General features: G+C 47.0%; 1 protein-coding gene across 6 annotated transcripts in view; it reads right to left on the reverse strand.

Moving 5' to 3' along the window:
• Nucleotides 1-17,307, reverse strand: part of FBRSL1 (fibrosin like 1) — a 1,300,479-nt gene that overhangs the window by 800,776 nt on the left and 482,396 nt on the right. Inside the window, exon 1 of one of the 6 annotated variants that reach the window (XM_085635478.1) lies at nucleotides 3,913-4,318. The exons of the other annotated variants lie outside the window; for them this stretch is intronic. The gene's annotated coding sequence lies outside the window, so the exon portion shown is untranslated. Of the gene's footprint in view, nucleotides 1-3,912; nucleotides 4,319-17,307 lie in introns of those variants that run through there. 6 annotated transcript variants of the gene reach the window in all.

A 17,307-nucleotide genomic window follows, 5' to 3' on the forward strand; every position in this document is an offset into this window, starting at 1 on the left:
CGAGATGAACAGACTGTTCTCAGCAGTGAAGGAAAGTTTCAAGCAGTTCCCAAGCAGTTCTAGTAATCCCGTTGTTAGCTAAACTATCCATCAGCAGCCATTATATATCAATTGACATAGAAATAAGACTAAATGTTGACACTGCAATGACCAGTGCCAACATTTAGTCCTATTTCTATGTCAATTCCTGCCACAGTGTTCTGTTCTGAAAATCTGGTCACACTAGCGAGTTAGAACACCTTGTGTGGTTATTGCCCTTTATCTAGGTTAGTGGTCATGCTGCCTGTCCTTTGAGGAGTGATACTGCTGCTGTTCTAAGGGGTGTTCTCTCACCGTCAGCTGAGGGTCCAGTTAGAACCCTGTGGAGTGGGTGTCCTTTGTCTATGTCAGTGGCCCTTCTGCCTCTCCCAAGAGGAGTGTTAGAGCTGGTGTTCTCTGAGGGGTGTTGCATCCCTGTCAGCCGTGGGACCACTTGGAACCCACAGCTGTGCAGTCTGAGATCCCTAGGGGGGATGTATGATGATCATATGTGCTACATCTCCTATGTACATGCAGCATGACTAAACAGCACTCAAGTAAACAAAACAAAAAAAAAAACACTCTGACGTGCAATGCTAAGCAGGAACCGGTATAGAAGTAAAACACACGCAAATGGCTCACTGCACATCGAATGCCCACACACATGTTGTACAAATCAGGCACTATCCATGGGCAGGGCCACTGGAATCATGCGGCTGGGGAGGGTCAAATTATGTGGCAGGGTTGAGTAAATTATGTGGCAAGAAAAGGCAAATCATGCAGCATTATGTAAACCTGTTAGTACTGTCTGGGCATTGGCTTCGCCTCATTAGTACCAGTTTAACACTCAAATATAGCAATAAGCTAAACAAAGGGCCAGTCAACCTTTGCATAGGTCCTTCCGCTGCGCTGCAACGTGTCACAGAGTTTTTACTAACGTTTTAACTGTTTGAGCTAGAAACATTTTTGTTGTTGTTAAAATCTGCAGATTATGTGGCAGATGATGGGTCATGTGGCAAAAACGGCAAATCTACAATTATGTGAAAATGAACGCGCCCACAAAATCGCATAATTCCAGTGTCGCTATCCATGGGTGACTTTGTCAAGACAGAAGGGGGGAGAAGTGGAGTGCTCCCCCTGTCAAGCAGAGGGCCTCAGAACAGGCAGAGTGACCCCATGCCTTTATCTCTCCACTGATAGGGCTGAGGGACTAAAGGCTGGGCTGAGTGACCCCAGGCCTTTATCCCTTCACTGATAGGGCTGAGGGACTAAAGGCTGGGCAGAGTGACCCCATGCCTTTATCTCTCCACTGATAGGGCTGAGGGACTAAAGGCTGGGCTGAGTGACCCCAGGCCTTTATCTCTTCACTGATAGGGCTGAGGGACTAAAGGCTGGGCTGAGTGACCCCAGGCCTTTATCTCTCCACTGATAGGGCTGAGGGACTAAAGGCTGGGCAGAGTGACCCCATGCCTTTATCTCTTCACTAATAGGGCTGAGGGACTAAAGACTGGGCAGAGAGACCACATGCCTTTGTCTCTTCACTGAGAGGGCTGAGGGCCTCAGGCTGGGCAGAGCCTTTATCTCTTTGTTCATAGGACTGAGGGCTTCAGGCTGGACAGGGTGACTACACGCCTTCATCTGCTTAGTGCTGCATTCGTGCACTGAATGCCTAGTCCACTCGGCCTTGCCATTCTGCACTGAATGCCTTGATTGCTAAGCCTTGTGCACTGAATGCCTAGTCCACTTGGCCTTGCCATTCTGCACCAAATGCCTTGTTTGCTAAGCCTTGTGAACTAAACGCCTTGTTTGCTAAGCCTTGTACACTGAATGCCTAGTCCACTTGGCCTTGCCCTTCTGCACTGAATGCCTTGTTTGCTTAGCCTTGTCCACATGCACTGAATGCCTAGTCCACTTGGCCCTGCCCTTCTGAACTGAATGCCTTGTTTGCTAAGCCTTGTACACTGAATGCCTAGTCCACTTGGCCTTGCCATTCTGCACCAAATGCCTTGTTTGCTAAGCCTTGTGAACTAAACGCCTTGTTTGCTAAGCCTTGTACACTGAATGCCTAGTCCACTTGGCCTTGCCCTTCTGCACTGAATGCCTTGTTTGCTTAGCCTCGTCCACATGCACTGAATGCCTAGTCCACTTGGCCTTGCCCTTCTGCACTGAATGCCTTCTTTGCTTAGCCTCGTCCACATGCACTGAATGCCTAGTCCACTTGGCCCTGCCCTTCTGAACTGAATGCCTTGTTTGCTAAGCCTTGAGCACTGAATGCCTGGTCCACTTGGCCTTGTCATTCTGCACTTAATGCCTTGTTTGCTTAGCCTCGTCCACATGCACTGAATGCCTAGTCCCCTTGGCCCTGTCCTTCTGAACTGAATGCCTTGTTTGCTAAGCCTTGAGCACTGAATGCCTGGTCCACTTGGCCTTGCCCTTCTGCACTGAATGCCTTGTTTGCTTAGCCTCGTCCACATGCACTGAATGCCTAGTCCACTTAGCCTTCAATCAATCAACATGTGCAGAGCACGGAACTATCACCCCTAGGTTATCCGGGCGCTGCGGTGCAAAGTCTCTGTCGTGTCAGCTCCCCCTGCAACAGGTCTTGAGGAAATGGTGGGAAGAGGGAAGAAACAAGCAGAAAAAGGCAAAACAGAGGGTAGAAAGGCAAAACAGAGGAAGAAATTAGCAGAAAAGGCTAAACAGATGGCAGGAAAACGAGCAGAAAAGACAAAACAGAGGGCAGAAAAACGAGCAGAAGAGAAAACAGAGGGCAGAAGAATGAGCATGAAAAAGACAAAACAGAGCTCAGAAAAACAAGCAGAGAAAGCAGAACTGAGCAGAAGAGGGAAAAACAGGGGGCAGAAAAGCTAGTGGAAAAGACGAAACTGAGGGCAAAAAAAAAAAGAACAGAAAAGGCAAAACAGAGGACAGAGAAAGGCGTAGAAAAGGCAAAAGAGACAGCAGAAAAACGAGCAGCAAAAGGCAAAACAGAGCAGGAAACGAGGAGGGGAGGCACAACAGAGGGCAGCAGGTAGACTTGCAGTAGGTGGTAGCGGACGGAAGGCAAGCTGGACAGGAGAACTGCGGCAGGGGGAGCTGGCACGAGGACTTTGCCTTTGTGTACTGAATGCCTTGTTTGCTTGGCCTTGTCCACATGCACTGAATGCACAGTCTTCTTTGTCATTACATTACTGATAACATTGTCTGTTTAGCTTCGTCCTTTGTGCCCTTCGCCTTTTCCTCTCGTAATTTCCATTTATATATTTCCAATTGTGCTTCCTGTTCATAAGCCTGGTAGAAATAGAAAAAAGACTACTGAAGGCATGACACTTTCTTTAAACTCCTTTGTTTTTTCCTAAAAACACATCTGCACAAATTTCAAATTCCTATTGTTTGTATTTGGCCCAGAGAGAGCCAGCCTCACATTTACCAAACAATCATAACAAGTATACATACAGATATACATACATACATACAGCAGCTTTCGGTCACCATTCTCCTGCTATTGGTCAGTTCAAGTGCCAGTCAGATTTTGCTTATGTCGACCACAGCAGGCGGGGGGCAGTGTGTGACAGAATTTTAGTTGCACGCGTGAATATTTCCATTAAAATTAGCTTCATTCCGTGCCAGGTCTGATGGCCAGTCTCTGCTTTCATTTATTGGGGGGGGGGGTGGGGGGGGGTTATTCTTTAAAGCTTTCTCATGCAAACATAAACACTAAGAAATAAAAGCAGTTTACAAGTAGTGTGATTAACTATGGGTGGCTCTGGGCGAGGGCTCCTGGTCTCATGACCACAACATGGGGTCTTCACTGCTGAGACTTGGGGGAAGATCTTAGCACAATTCGTTCATGGGGCTGCAAAGGGGGTACTATGAGGAAATATTATTTTTTACCTCATCGACGAAGGTGAAATTCACACAAACAGCTGGACTTGATCATAGCTCGGGAGCATTTCACAAGGGTCGCCGGGGAAAGCGCTGGCAGGGTGTGTGCGCCTGTCCTAAGGGAGTCCGGGTCACAGAAGCACTCGGCAGCGGAAGGTGTTCCTGGTCGAGCAGGGCGGACCGCAGCTGTCCACAAAGTCCTATGGTCCCCAGACAGGGACATTCCACTCCACAAGCAGGGCCAGTCCCAGGAAAGGATGCAGGTCTCCCACAGGATGTTAGGTGCGCGGAACTGGTAGGCAGCAGTCAATATTGTGTACCCGTCTCCGGTATATATGCTGGGGTGTGCTCTCAAATAAAATGTAAATGTCCCAAGGATTAATTCCCCGGAGGGGGTCCTCGGGACCCTAACCTGAGGAACTACTGTCCACAAGTCCCTTTAGAGCAGACACACTGCTGTTCACAAGACCCTCTGGTCGCTGCGTGAGTGCACAACTGTCCACAAGTCGCTGCGGACCTGTAGAGGGGTACGCGTTTGTCCCCAAGGGTTTCTAGTCCCTTCAGCGAGTACACAACTGCCCAGCTGTCTCCGCGGTCCTCTAGTGCGGTACGTGGCTGTCTCCAAATCATTTTTCTCCCTGAAACGAGCACACGTCGGTCTAAAGGTCCTTCCGTGACTGCCAATAATACATGCCCGTCTCTAGGATAGCCGGCCAGTCCTTAACTGCTCTCAGCTATCATTAACCTACATTTCCATGACTAAGCAGCTTAGGCCCAGCGAACCGCCACTGCCAGCTCACTAACCGCAGACCGAGATAGCAGGCAGCAGGGATTACAGACTTTAACTACAGTCCTGTTAGTTACTGCAGCCCTGAAGGCTCTTCTTGGGGTGGTCAAGGGGTGGCCGGCAGAACGGTAGGGCAGAGAGGGCAGCGGAACTTCTGCAATGTTCATGCAAGCTCCTACAGTTTTGAATAATACAATAGTGCACACCTTGCAAAAAATTATACACGAGTGTAAAACTTTATGACAACAAACCAATGGGTCGGTCTGGGATATAACTAGCCGCTAACGAACAGTGTCCAAGGCTGACCTAAATGTAGACCCCGCAGTGCGGGGAAGGACAAATCAATAGGGTTGGACTGGGATATAACTAGCCGCTAATGAACAGTGTCCAAGGCTGACCTAAATGTAGACCCCGCAGTGTGGGGAAGGACACATCAAAGTGTTGCGGATGGCTCTACCGCTTGCAGTACCTTGATTCACCTCCTGGCTTCCTGTGGCAGCAGAGTGACCTGTGAGTGGGGCCACTCAAAAGGCAGCCCTTTAGAGACAGGACAGCCCACCAGCGAATCCTCAGCTCTACCACCATTTAAAGACAGGGGTTTCTGCTGCATGAATCTCTCTGATCTCATCAGGCTGAGGCTGAAAGCCAATGTAAACCCTTCAGCCCAACTCAACATGGAGAACCTGGGAGTGCCGGGCTTACATCCAACAATAAAGACACGGTCTTCACACCAGGACCAATGAAAATAGAGTATCAGGGAATCCCGGGCAAGACCAAATGTGGAAAGAAAATACCACATTTCACCCACTTCAGCCTTTGCCGGCTATCAGGAAGATCTTGCTCGGCGTGACACCGCACACCCCCATTTGTTGGTCCAAATGTCGCAAAGAGATCTAAAAATATTAAGAGCACGAGCCTTCCTCTAGAATAGAGTCTGGGATCAGCTCTGGCTCGGGGGAACACCAGCCTCAAGGGACAGCAGCCAGCTAAACTTCACAGGGGCAATCCCCACTGTGTACCTACGGTTCAGCCATCCCTTCCATTGAAAAGGCAGATTTGATTTGCCTGTAACTGTTGACCCCATGGGTAGATCAGCACCAAGTTTGGCAATTGACTGGAGTGGTCAGCTATGGTCTGGCATGCGGATTTTAGTGCAGGTCAGTGAACGGGTTTAAAAAAAAAAAAAAAAAAGTATGGGGTTGTTGAAAAAAGATGCATTTTCGCATTTTAGATACCGCATGACAGTTTGCTCGCACCTACAGTTAAAACACCTGAATGGATTTATGCCAAACGAGGCATGAAAGCAAAACTTTACTCTGTAAGCATGATCTTCTGGATCCGATGTAAATCTGTTCTGTAATTTTAGAGACAGAAGCATCTAAACCACGGTGTGCAGATGAGAGTTGACAAGTTCAGTCCAGTACATTCTACACAAGTTTTCTGACTCAGCAGAAAAAGTTTCCAGCAGGGCAAATATTCTACATAGCAGATACTAAGTATCGTAAGCAGCCTTGAGGTATTAGACAGAATCGCTGCAGCATGACAATTTATGCATAACATAAAAGACTGTGTGCACCAGGTACTAACCCATGTACTGCTTGTTTAGCTTTAGAAGATGGTGTGTCTGTAAAGTTTTCAGCACAATATGAAGGCTGCAGGTAGTATGACCTTTAACACCTTCAGACCTTGGTTATTTTAAGAGAATAGTGCCTTTTTTAAGGTGTTGCATTGAGTGTACACTGTTCTTAGCACTTAGTTACTCTTTGGTGTATTTCTCATGAGAGTTTCACTGTCTACAAACAGTGTGGTACAGAGTAATCTCTCTCCATAGAGTAAACATTGTTTATAGTACTCACTTTTCTACTCATATCGAATTAATTTCTCAGTGTAGGTTCGGTGACTGTGAGATGTTTGATACAGATAAAGGCTGTCAGTATTAGGCTATTTGAAACAGACGTTGAGCATCGTGAGCTTTCTCTGAACACTTGTATACAGACGCATCGTGTGGAATGAGGGCTTCCTATATATCTGTGGTTGATTGTTAATGTGAACTAGGCTACCAGTGAAGTGTATGGTATATGCGGTCAATGTTGCACATAAGACATGCTTGCTACATCTGGGAAAGTTTTATCTGTGATGGCGTTAATGATGCTTCACATTATTCTGAGCTATTTTGTATTTGCACTGTCCCCCTCCCAGCGCCTTAAAAAGGTCCCGGGGACCGCATCCCACAGGATCTAGTTTTTTCTTTTTAGGGGAGGGGTGCCGTGCAGCTCCCCTCGCCCTACCTATTCCATCTCTAGAACCCCGCCCCCAACTGCCGTATATATTTTAAAGGGGAGGATATATATTATACCCCCCTTTGTCCTTTTTAAGCCCAGGAAGAAGGAGTTTGAATACCCTGAAACGCGTTGGCAGCAATAATACGAAAATGAAGCAGGAAGGCAAGCTGCATTGAATAGCCGCATGGCAGAGCGTCATCGCGTGCCATCCCGATGCTTCAGGGCACTTTGTTAGAAAATATTACACATGGCAGCCTGGCCGTGGGGATAGAGCACCATCGTCAGCTGGAGAAGGAAGGAGAAACCAGCTGGGTGAGGCTTCAGTTGTGCACTGTTCAGGACTCTCAGCACAACGCTCTATATGCAAATTAAGCATGCCAAACTGTTTTATTACCTACTATAGGAAACAATGAGATTTTTAAATTTAAAATGGACATTTGACCTTACTTAAAGATGCATCAATACTCGCAAGGACTTCATGTCCCATTGTGCATCAAACAAAGTATCGCACTGAGCACACTCCCACAGGAGGCTGAAATACCAACAAAAGAAACCGGAAATAGAGCACTGCGAGCTTCAATTGTCCTTTTTAAGCCCAGGAAGAAGGGGTCTGAATATCCTGAAACGCGTTGGCAGCAATAATACGAAAATGAAGCAGGAAGGCAAGCTGCATTGAATAGCCGCATGGCAGAGCGTCGTTGCGTGCCATCCCGATGCTTCGGGGGGGGGGGGGGGGGAAGAGGAATATATATATATATATATATACGCGCTCATTCCCAGTCGCTTCAAGAACTCGGGAAAGCACTCACGGGACTCTCCTGCAGTTATTTAGTCGTTTATTGCATAGCGAGCATAGAAAACATGACGCGTTTCGGCTATGCCCTAGTCTGACGTTTTACAAATTTCGCGCCAAAGAAGCAGCATATTTAAACGAGACGTTACGTGGGTCACATGACATCACATGCAATAAACGACTAAATAACTGCAGGAGAGTCCCGTGAGTGCTTTCCCGAGTTCTTGAAGCGACTGGGAATGAGCGCGTATTTATGAACGCGAATGCACCTTCGCGTTTTGAAGCACCCGTCTTTTGAGTGCGCTGGTCTGGAGGTGCAGCGGGAGCGATGATATATATATATATATATATATATATATATATATGTATATATATATATATATATATATATATACTCCCTGAGCCTGTTATGGCTCTGGGTACCCAAATTTCCAGGATCATATATATTTTAAAAGCGAGGGGAGCCATGTGCCCTCCTGAGCCCCTTTTGGCTCTTGGGACACCGTCCTCAATGCCTTGTCTCTTTTTAAGGGGAGGAGAGCAGCGGGCCCCCCTCCCTCAGCCATTATAGGCCCCGGGAAGCCCACACCTTAAAAAAAGGGAGGGGTCCGCGCTGCCCCTCTCTCCGAGATTTAAAAAGGCTCCATTCCCCAGGGATTGCATTACTTAATGGTGGGTGCCCTGGTGCCCACCCAGGGCACCCGCCATACACTCGTTGGGAGCCCCAGGGCCTCGTGGTCTCACCCGGCTCCACGTATGCTGCAGCAGCGGAATTGCTCCTGCCCACAGTGAGCAGCTACTTATGCTGCTCCCTCTGGGTGGGAGCAATCCCTTGATCCATTTAACAGTGAAACAGATCAAAAGTCTGCTCCTTGCTGGCGGCTCACAGCTTTGAAAATGCTCCCGCCAGCTGGGAGCAGACTTTGTATTTTCTCCTGTGTGGCCAAAGATTAAAAAATGCTCCAGCGAGTTGGGAGCAAACAGGCTTTCCTGCCCACCTAGGTGCGGACAGGGAAACGCTGTGTCACGGTACACGGGGCGGGTCTCTTTGAGACACAGCATGTGAGCCTGCCCCGAAGGATGGTGCCCCTGGGGCCATTGAAGGCTCACGGAGGGGGGCTGCATGCCCACCTACTTTAAAAAAAAGTTTAGATGCCCCAGGTTGGGGTCACGGTGGTCTTGAGAGGCTTAGGAAGTGGGGCCACACAGACCCTCTCCCCTCTTATTTTATTAATCGTCCCCGGGTTTTCAATGGCTCGGGAGTAGCGATGCACAACCCCCCTCCCCTTTTTGGGGACTTACGTTCCTGGGGGTGGGCACCCTGGGGCCTACAACGACTTTGGATGGGGGCTGCACCCCCCCTCCCCTTAAATAAATAAAGCAGCGTCAAGGGCGGGTTCCACAGGGCCTATAATTGAAGAATATGGACCCAGAGGTCTTTTTTTTTTTTTTTTTTTTTTAATTCTGCAAGCTGGCAACAAAAATTGCTAATGTTTTTAAATGTTGGCCCCAGGGTGCCTAGTGCCTCCTTATATATATTTTTAGGTCTCGCCTGACCCAGCGCATGCGCTGGTCTGGCGAGACTTATTGAGAGGGCTCCAAAAAGTGCTACCAGGACAACCTAGAGCTACAGTGCATGTGCGCGGGCGTGCGCGCCGCGTTTTACCGCGATTACTTTCACTTTCGGCCGCACGGCCGCTTTGATGTTTGATCGTGATCGCGATCGTGATCACTTTAACTTTCGCGGCCGCAGGCCCGCTTTGCATAGCCAATAGGTCTCACTTTTGGGACCTTATAAGTATTTAGTTACGCAACTGTTGCATGGCTAAACACTTATAAGGTCCCAAGGCGAGACCTATTGGCTATGCCAATGCTTGTTTTTATTTACTTCAGGACGAGGGAGTAAGTCCCCGAGTCCTGTAATGGCTACAAGCAACATTTTCTCATGTTGTTGGCAGCCAATCAGAGCACTCGCTCCAGTGGGCGCGAGATGACCCAAGGGGAAAAAAGCTCACTGGGCCAATCAAAATGCCCTATTTTGTAAAATTGGGTTTGACGGACTCAACCGTCCAGATATAAACATATTTTTGTACGTTAACTTCAAAAAAAAAAATACTGAATGGATTTACACCAAATCACAAAAAGCACAATCTGTGGACAAAGATCCTGAAAATGTTGTGTTATTCCGTTTAGCAAAAAATCCGCAAAGGGAAGCCATGCACTCTCGAAATTTCCAATGTTTCTTTATTCTCTGATCAACAACAGAAAAAAATTACTGACAAACGCGTTTCGCCTCACTCGACTTTGTCAATGTCAGTTTGTCACAGGTTGTATATTCACCTTACATCATGATTAATCTTATAAGGTGAATATGTGTGTGTGTATATATATATATATATATATATATATATATATATATATATATATCTTAATGGTCCATGTACATTTGGGTCAGAATTCAAATTTTATGCTACAGCATGTTAATTAGCACTATTTTACCTTAGCCCCTCAGTATGTTGCACTCCACAGACAGGAAGTGATTTAAGGGGGCATCCGGTCTACAGAAATACAACAGTTCTCTCTATCGAGTCCTGAACCTTTACCAATGAACATTGCAGAATATAGCTTTGTTTGATGTCTGTTCGGGTTTTCAGGCCTGCTGTGACATCATTTACCGAAAGACCCTTTAATTGCAAAGTTTTCTTAGAATAACCGTTAGGCTTGGATTGTGCACTTAGCTGCTTCCCAGAGATGCAGCCTGCAAAGGCATGAAGCGCCTCTCTGCAGTCGCGCCGTTCGTCCAGCAGGTGGCGCTTTCGACACACACAAGTGTTTGGCCCAGGATTGCAGCAGCGCTGCTGAGGCCCGAGCAGAAGCGGAGCTGTCTGCCCACGAATGAAGACGTCAGGCCACAGCCCTACTGCTATCTCGGCTTCGGTACCGTCTTATCTGTGCCAGCGGCGCCACAACAAACCGCTGCTGCCGCCTCTGATGACATGATCTGTCCACATCAAGAGGTGCGAGGCACGTTTACATTGCAGCTCAGCCGTCCTCCCTGCCCCGCCCCCACCGAGACACACTCCAAGTACGGTCTCGGGGGCAGAACCAGGGGTGAGAGTTTGGGGGGGGGGGGGGGGGCAACATATTTGGGCCTGGGGATGCACTGTGTTGAATTACAACATTTATACAGCGCCTCACAACCCCCATGCCGGAGGTTGAAGTGTTGCTGTAATGCACAGCGTTGCAGGGTGTGTTCCGTGCAGGGGCGGCTCTAGGGTGGTGCGACCACCTGCTGAATTGAGGGAGGGAAAGCCTGTGTTTGAAAGCTTCTTATGGGTTTAAAAGCACCTAAGGCCCCTGGTCACACTGTCAAGTAACTCCGAGGATTAATGCTCTTCCTGGAGAGAGACCAGAGTTTTGTCTAGATGAGGTTTTGATTCATCATGAAGTAGCACAGAGGGTTAACGTGCCTGCTGCAAACAACGTGTACCATGCAGATCACAAAATGCATATAATGTAAATAGGTCTGTGGGTTACTGCTTTTGTCACATTGTTCCTTTTGTTACTTGCAGTTTATAAGTTAAAATCCTAAAATAGAAGTGAGCCATTAACTGTCATGAAAGAGCTGCATGCGCTCTGCAAAGCATAGCTTAGAGCATACATTAATTAATGTTCCAAAAAGGGTTCGTTTGAGTATAAAACTATTCTTATTATTAGAGAGAACTGCTGACTTTAGAGCCCGTTTTGAATTCGGATTTTGTGTTTCTCCTGACCAAGTACTCTTAAATTACACTGCTCACCAGTATGGATGACTTGTCACTCGTACACATTGTGGTCCTCTGTCTTACGTAACATTTCCTGTTCACTGATTTACAAACGTATGATCGATTGTCTCTGTGTAATGTGTGTGTGATGCAAAGTGCTCTTGCGCCCTACACTGGTATGAGTGGCGCTTTATAACTAATGAATTGAATCTGAGAGAGAGGGGTTATGGAGACTCGGGGGGCGCTGCTAAAGGGTGGTGGCGATGAGGGTATCTGTGGTGGAGGTGGCCTTTAGGGGGCGTCAGCAAACATTGTCGCACCGGGCGCCACCAGCCCTAAAGCTGGCCCTGTTTTTGTGTTATGCATGAGACCGCAAGATGCAGTTATCGTCTGAGGGGACGCAGCACTTAGCAGTGTGTGATGGATACAAAAGTGTGAGAGAGGTGCGGATGCATGTTATGCTTTTCAGTAAGCGGCCGCTTTGAGCAGGTCTGAAGGTCCCTTTATGGTATTTCGGAGGATCAGACTCTACTGAGCTGGTTACTGCACTGGGTTTTACGTGCTGAGATATTTTGTTTTCAGTGCATGGCTCTGAGCAGGCATAGCAGAGGCTGGAGGAAGAGATTTGCTGGGTGGACTTTGGTAATATCGTCCCATATCTGCTCATCGTTGTGAGACATCAAGAAGCGACTGTAGTACGTAGCTGGTTGAGACTCGCAGTGGTGGACTGAATTAAAGTCCGCCCGTGTCCAGCGGTATGCGGCAGATCTCTTCAGTTACTCATTGCCCGCTCAGCTGGTGATGTGTCCATTGTGTATTGCTGTGGACTGGTATGCATACGTTGTGTATGGTTGTGGACCGCTACAGTGTTCAATGATGGACATGGCCCGCAGCAGTTTTGTCTTATCTGAGTGCGAGAGTGTCAAGCTGTGTAAGGGAATTATTATGTAATATGTAAGAGCTACAATTGACTACCCAATTATCGAGTGTTATGGTGTTAGTAAGGGCCAAGAGATTCATGGATCTATGGTAACTGCATTCATATAGCGTTTGCTACCCTTGGAGAGGTGTCGAAGAGCTTTATGCCGGTCAGTGCCCTGCTCCGCATCCCAAGGTTAGTGGTTTTTCCGCTGGTTATTGATGGTTATTGCAATTAGCCTCGGGCTCTTAAGGGAGCCATTCCAGGCATTCTCTTCAGTTGTATATGGTAGAATAAATTAATTGGAGTTAGGTGTGACCTTTGTAGGAGGGGTATGCAAATTCATGCAAATTGTTGGCAGTGTTAATAGATAAGATACAGAAGATGAAGTATTGTTAGGTTGCAGGGCTGTGACTTTTAAAGGAAAGGTTGTGATCTTTGCATTAACGTTGTTAATTTGCAAAAACACAATAATAAGGACTGAGGCAAACATACCTGAGACTTAGAGTAGGCTGTGCTCAGACAGGACGCATGCAGAGGATGTAGAGCAAAGGGAGATTTATTTGACAGAAAAAGGAGAGCTGAATTTTGGGGCTTTTTGTCAGTTTTTAATGGATGATTGTTATGAATATTGTGGCCGTTTTCTGAGATTGCTTACACAATTGCAGAGGGAAACAACATCATTTGCATCAGAGACAGTGCTAGTTTAGGTACTTTGGCATTAGAATCAGGTGACAGACTACGCTGCTAGACTAGTGTTACCCCACCGTGCTAGGCCGCCGGGCTGGGCTGCCTGTGTGCAATAATTTTCTGGAAGACACCACCCCGCTAGCACATTATAATCAACATAGCGCGATCATATCATTACAGCTTACATTTAAACCATAATAACGTCACATGACCCATATGGGCGGGGGCTTTCCTTTCCCATACCTTTAGTTCACATAACCAAAACTTTGAACCCTTCTCAGAGCCTTGCGCTCTTCCATTTGCTCATTGCAGCATAGGTAATGTGTGGCAAAACTGGACTTATCAATTATTGAGTGTTATTTTTGTGCACCTGCAAATGGCGATTACTAGCCCACACCACCTCCCTTGAGTAAGCCTCAGACTGCTCTGCAACGCTACCCTCTGAGAGTCAGGCGCTACAATTGGGTGTTTGGTTCCCAGTGAAGGACAAATGTAGTCATGTTATTTGTGCAGGCCTCACAGATGCTGCCTTGTTTTCCAACATTGGTGTCTAGCGGCGGGAAACCTAGTATCCCATTCTGTTGCCGTTCTAGGCCGCCGGCTGGGTCGCCGTGCTACGTTGCCGCTTCAGGACAATTGATCTGCTCAAAGGTTGGAAGCGCAAAGCTAAGCTGGCCGCATATAGAGGGACATATCGAGAGCTTTAGGCTTCACTCGAAGAAAAGCTGTAACTTCACATTATATTTCAACATGAGATAACTACAGGAAGGTTGAATGGCAGGCAGGAGAAAGATCTCCCACTTCATTTTGCTCATGTTTCCAGATTGGAGACAGTCCCAATCAGAGGTGCGACTAGAGCCAAATTTCGTGGGGATGGGAGGGAAGGCCTAAGACAAAAATATGGGGGGGGGGGGCTAATTCTTCCAGCAATAGGCAGAGTGGAGATGCAGGGGCTCTAAGAAGGGGTGAAAAAACAACAAAGCCTCATTAACAAACAAATGGTCTTTTAAAGACCTGAGAAGTACTGGGGTGCGGCTGTGTGTGTGTGCTCGGGAAGCTCTCTCAGCCCGGGCTGACACACACGCCGGGAGGGGGGGGGGGGGGCTGAAACCATTTGAGCCCAATGGGCAGTGCACACCTGTTCCCAATGCTACCGGCCTCGAGAAGTATTACTTTACACAAATGCACTAAAACAGGCTCTGTTCGCCTTCATCCGACCCTGATCATCAGATCATAAGCGGAACCGCTCTCTAGCACCCACATTTTTATTATATCATTTATCATTTCGTATTTTCTGTCCATTGGTTCTTATAGGGAAATGGCACCATAGTTATTTCTCTTTGCTCATAAACTTTATTATGGAAATGCTCTGACGAGGGGTCTTAATCAACACCAAAATAAGCCAAATACAGGATTTAAGAATCTTTTAAAATCCTACATTTAATGTATGCATGTCTCCACAGTTTGACCCAATTATATATAGAGAGAAACAGCAGCCACTCTGCTGCCTGACCTAGGTCACCTGATCTCTGACTTCCAAAGGTCTCAAAGACCGGCTTGTCCTTTGTTAATCTTGAGTAAGAGAGAACCAGTAAAAACATTTACACAATTTGAATATAGCCCTGACAGTTTAACAAGTGAGAACACAAATGTCGAAATAAGGGACATACCCTCACCAAAAATAGGCAACCCGTAATTCGGAGAGTGTACAACCAGTGAACAGTGGAACTCTCGAATGCTTCCACTGCTGTATGTAACCCGAAGCGTACCACGCTAGGTAGGCGAGGGCTCATCCACCTGCATGAGTACATGACAGTCTGGTAATTCATAAGAAGTTTGGCAGTTTCTGTATGTTTATGTTTAGAGAGGCGAGTACAATAGTCATTATGGAACAGATGTATTAGGAAACCGTTTTCCGATTCCCTGATTGCGAATCCTTGCAATTTGCAATTAGGAAATCGCAAAACGGCATGTATGAAAGTGTGTTGAATCATCAAAATATGTGAGCAGAGTTTACTTTTGGTTTTAAGTGTGGAAAAGGAATTTTGCAATGAACTAGAGTACTTTGTATAATCTAAAAACGTAGCTGATTAGAAGTGTCATGGCAGGCATAACATGTTTGGTCATTTCTGAAAATGCATGCTGGGGTTTTGAGGCCATAATGACAGTGTTAAAAAGCAAAACTACAAGCCCCACAATGCAACTCACTGTTGATGGAAGCATGAGGAATGGTTGATAAAACCATATTTCATAATGCCACTGACAGACGTGAAATGCTAAATAAAATGTAGTTCCTGACCTTTTGCATTTGTTTCTTGTAGAGAATCAAGAGTTCACCAGAGCTAACACCATCCAATGCAAATTGCGGGAATCTCATGTCAATCTTACATGGACAAAAAGCTTTATTTACCCACAACAGTGCGAGCAGCAGGGGTGGCCAGCCTCCACTCTTCCAAGCCTATCGGCATAGGTGGAGTGCCTAAAACACCACGGTGATGCGCCGTGCCTTAAAACAGAGGCCACACTTGCTGCTCGGCGGGGGCTCTCAGTGACCGTGAAAAGAATGGAAAAACAAAAAGGAAACAAAATCTAGAATCAGAGATTGATGCCATGGAAAATGATGGGCCATGTACAGTCCAATTTCATGAAGGACCTATTTCATTTATGGTTTTTAGACATTTTTGAGAGAACTTGTGCTGAAAATGGATTACTTTGCCACCATTTTCTAAAAATGATCTTACTGCAGGTGAAGCAGTCACAGTTCTGAGTAGGGTCAAGTGTAGGGGGTGCACAAAGTGCACCACTAGAGCCTTGGTTTGTCAGCAAATGTATGTGAAAACGTGCTATAAAATCCAATACTTGACACCATTCTTCCAAAATGTGCTGAGGGGAGACACCCTCGCCCTTCTCCCCGAATCCTCCTTGAAACAGGTAAGCATGTTCACTCCCTGAAATTCAGAGTTGGGGTCATACCTCAACGACAGACTTTCCTTCCATGCTCCCACATGCCATCTCCGCTCCGCCAACCATGCTCTCGCCACCATCTCCCGCATCCGCTGCACCACCGCCGGATGATCCTTCTCACACCTCGCCGCCAAAACCTGGAACTCTCTACCACTCCAGCTACGCCAGACCCAGGACCTCCTAACTTTCAGGAAACGCCTCAAAACATGGCTTTTCGACCAGTAGCATCCCCTCTCCCCAGCGCCTCGAGACCCTAACGGGTGAGTAGTGCGCTTTATAAGTATATTGATTGATTGATTGATTTGAGAGTGTGAATTCAGGTGCTCAGCACCAGCACTTTATTGTCAACACCGGCGCTTGTACCAGTCTGCCCCAAGGTGGCGCTGTCTGGCCAATTCAGGAGATAACTATAACAACAGTTAATTATTAATTCAACATACATTAAAAATGACTATTACCGGCCGCCCAAGCCATTCTTATAGCTTTGGGGGCCTGGAATAGTCTGAACTGTCACACTTGAAGGGGTGTGAGGGTTAGTAGTTGTGTTGTTATTGTCATTGGCAGCATCGTTGGAGCAAAGGGTGGCACAAGCTGCAGTGGCCTCTGATGACAGCTCTGGCACTTCTGTTTTTTATTTTCTTTACAAATTATTCACTGCCCGACCACCTTCATTCACCACCAGCCACACGGTGCCTGTGTACATGTACCTGTTCTTAATAAGTGGTGTAAGTGTGTTTGTAATTCTCTGCATGCCCGTGTGTTTGACTGTGTGTTGTCCGTGTGTATACACACCTCTCTGCTCTCCCGAGTGTGTCTCTCTGTGTAGATCGCCTCTCATCACTGCCTGTGTCTGGTTTTGATTGTCACACGCGGAGCCTGTCTCTGTTCAGTACTGGTTCTGTGTGTGTGCCTTCTTTCACTCTACAAACATCTGCTCTTCATTACTAACATATCTTACAATTCCCCACGGGGTGTGTGTCTGCCTTTCCTAGCTCATCGCTGAATGTCACTGCTCTGCAGTGAGTGAGTCTGTCTTTAGTCTTCGGCAGGTGTTTTTCTCTTATGCTATCACTGGTGCTGTCGGTCTTGGTTCCCAACTGGCTGTGTCTGTCCAGACCGGCGTGTGTTTAGTGTATCTTCCCCTGGTTGCAAATGTTTGTTATTCTTGAGGAGCAGCGTGTGTTTGTTCTCGAGTGTGTGTTTGT

The sequence above is a fragment of the Triturus cristatus genome, chromosome 11, assembly GCF_964204655.1.
Source record: "Triturus cristatus chromosome 11, aTriCri1.1, whole genome shotgun sequence".
NCBI classification, from domain to species: domain Eukaryota; kingdom Metazoa; phylum Chordata; class Amphibia; order Caudata; family Salamandridae; genus Triturus; species Triturus cristatus.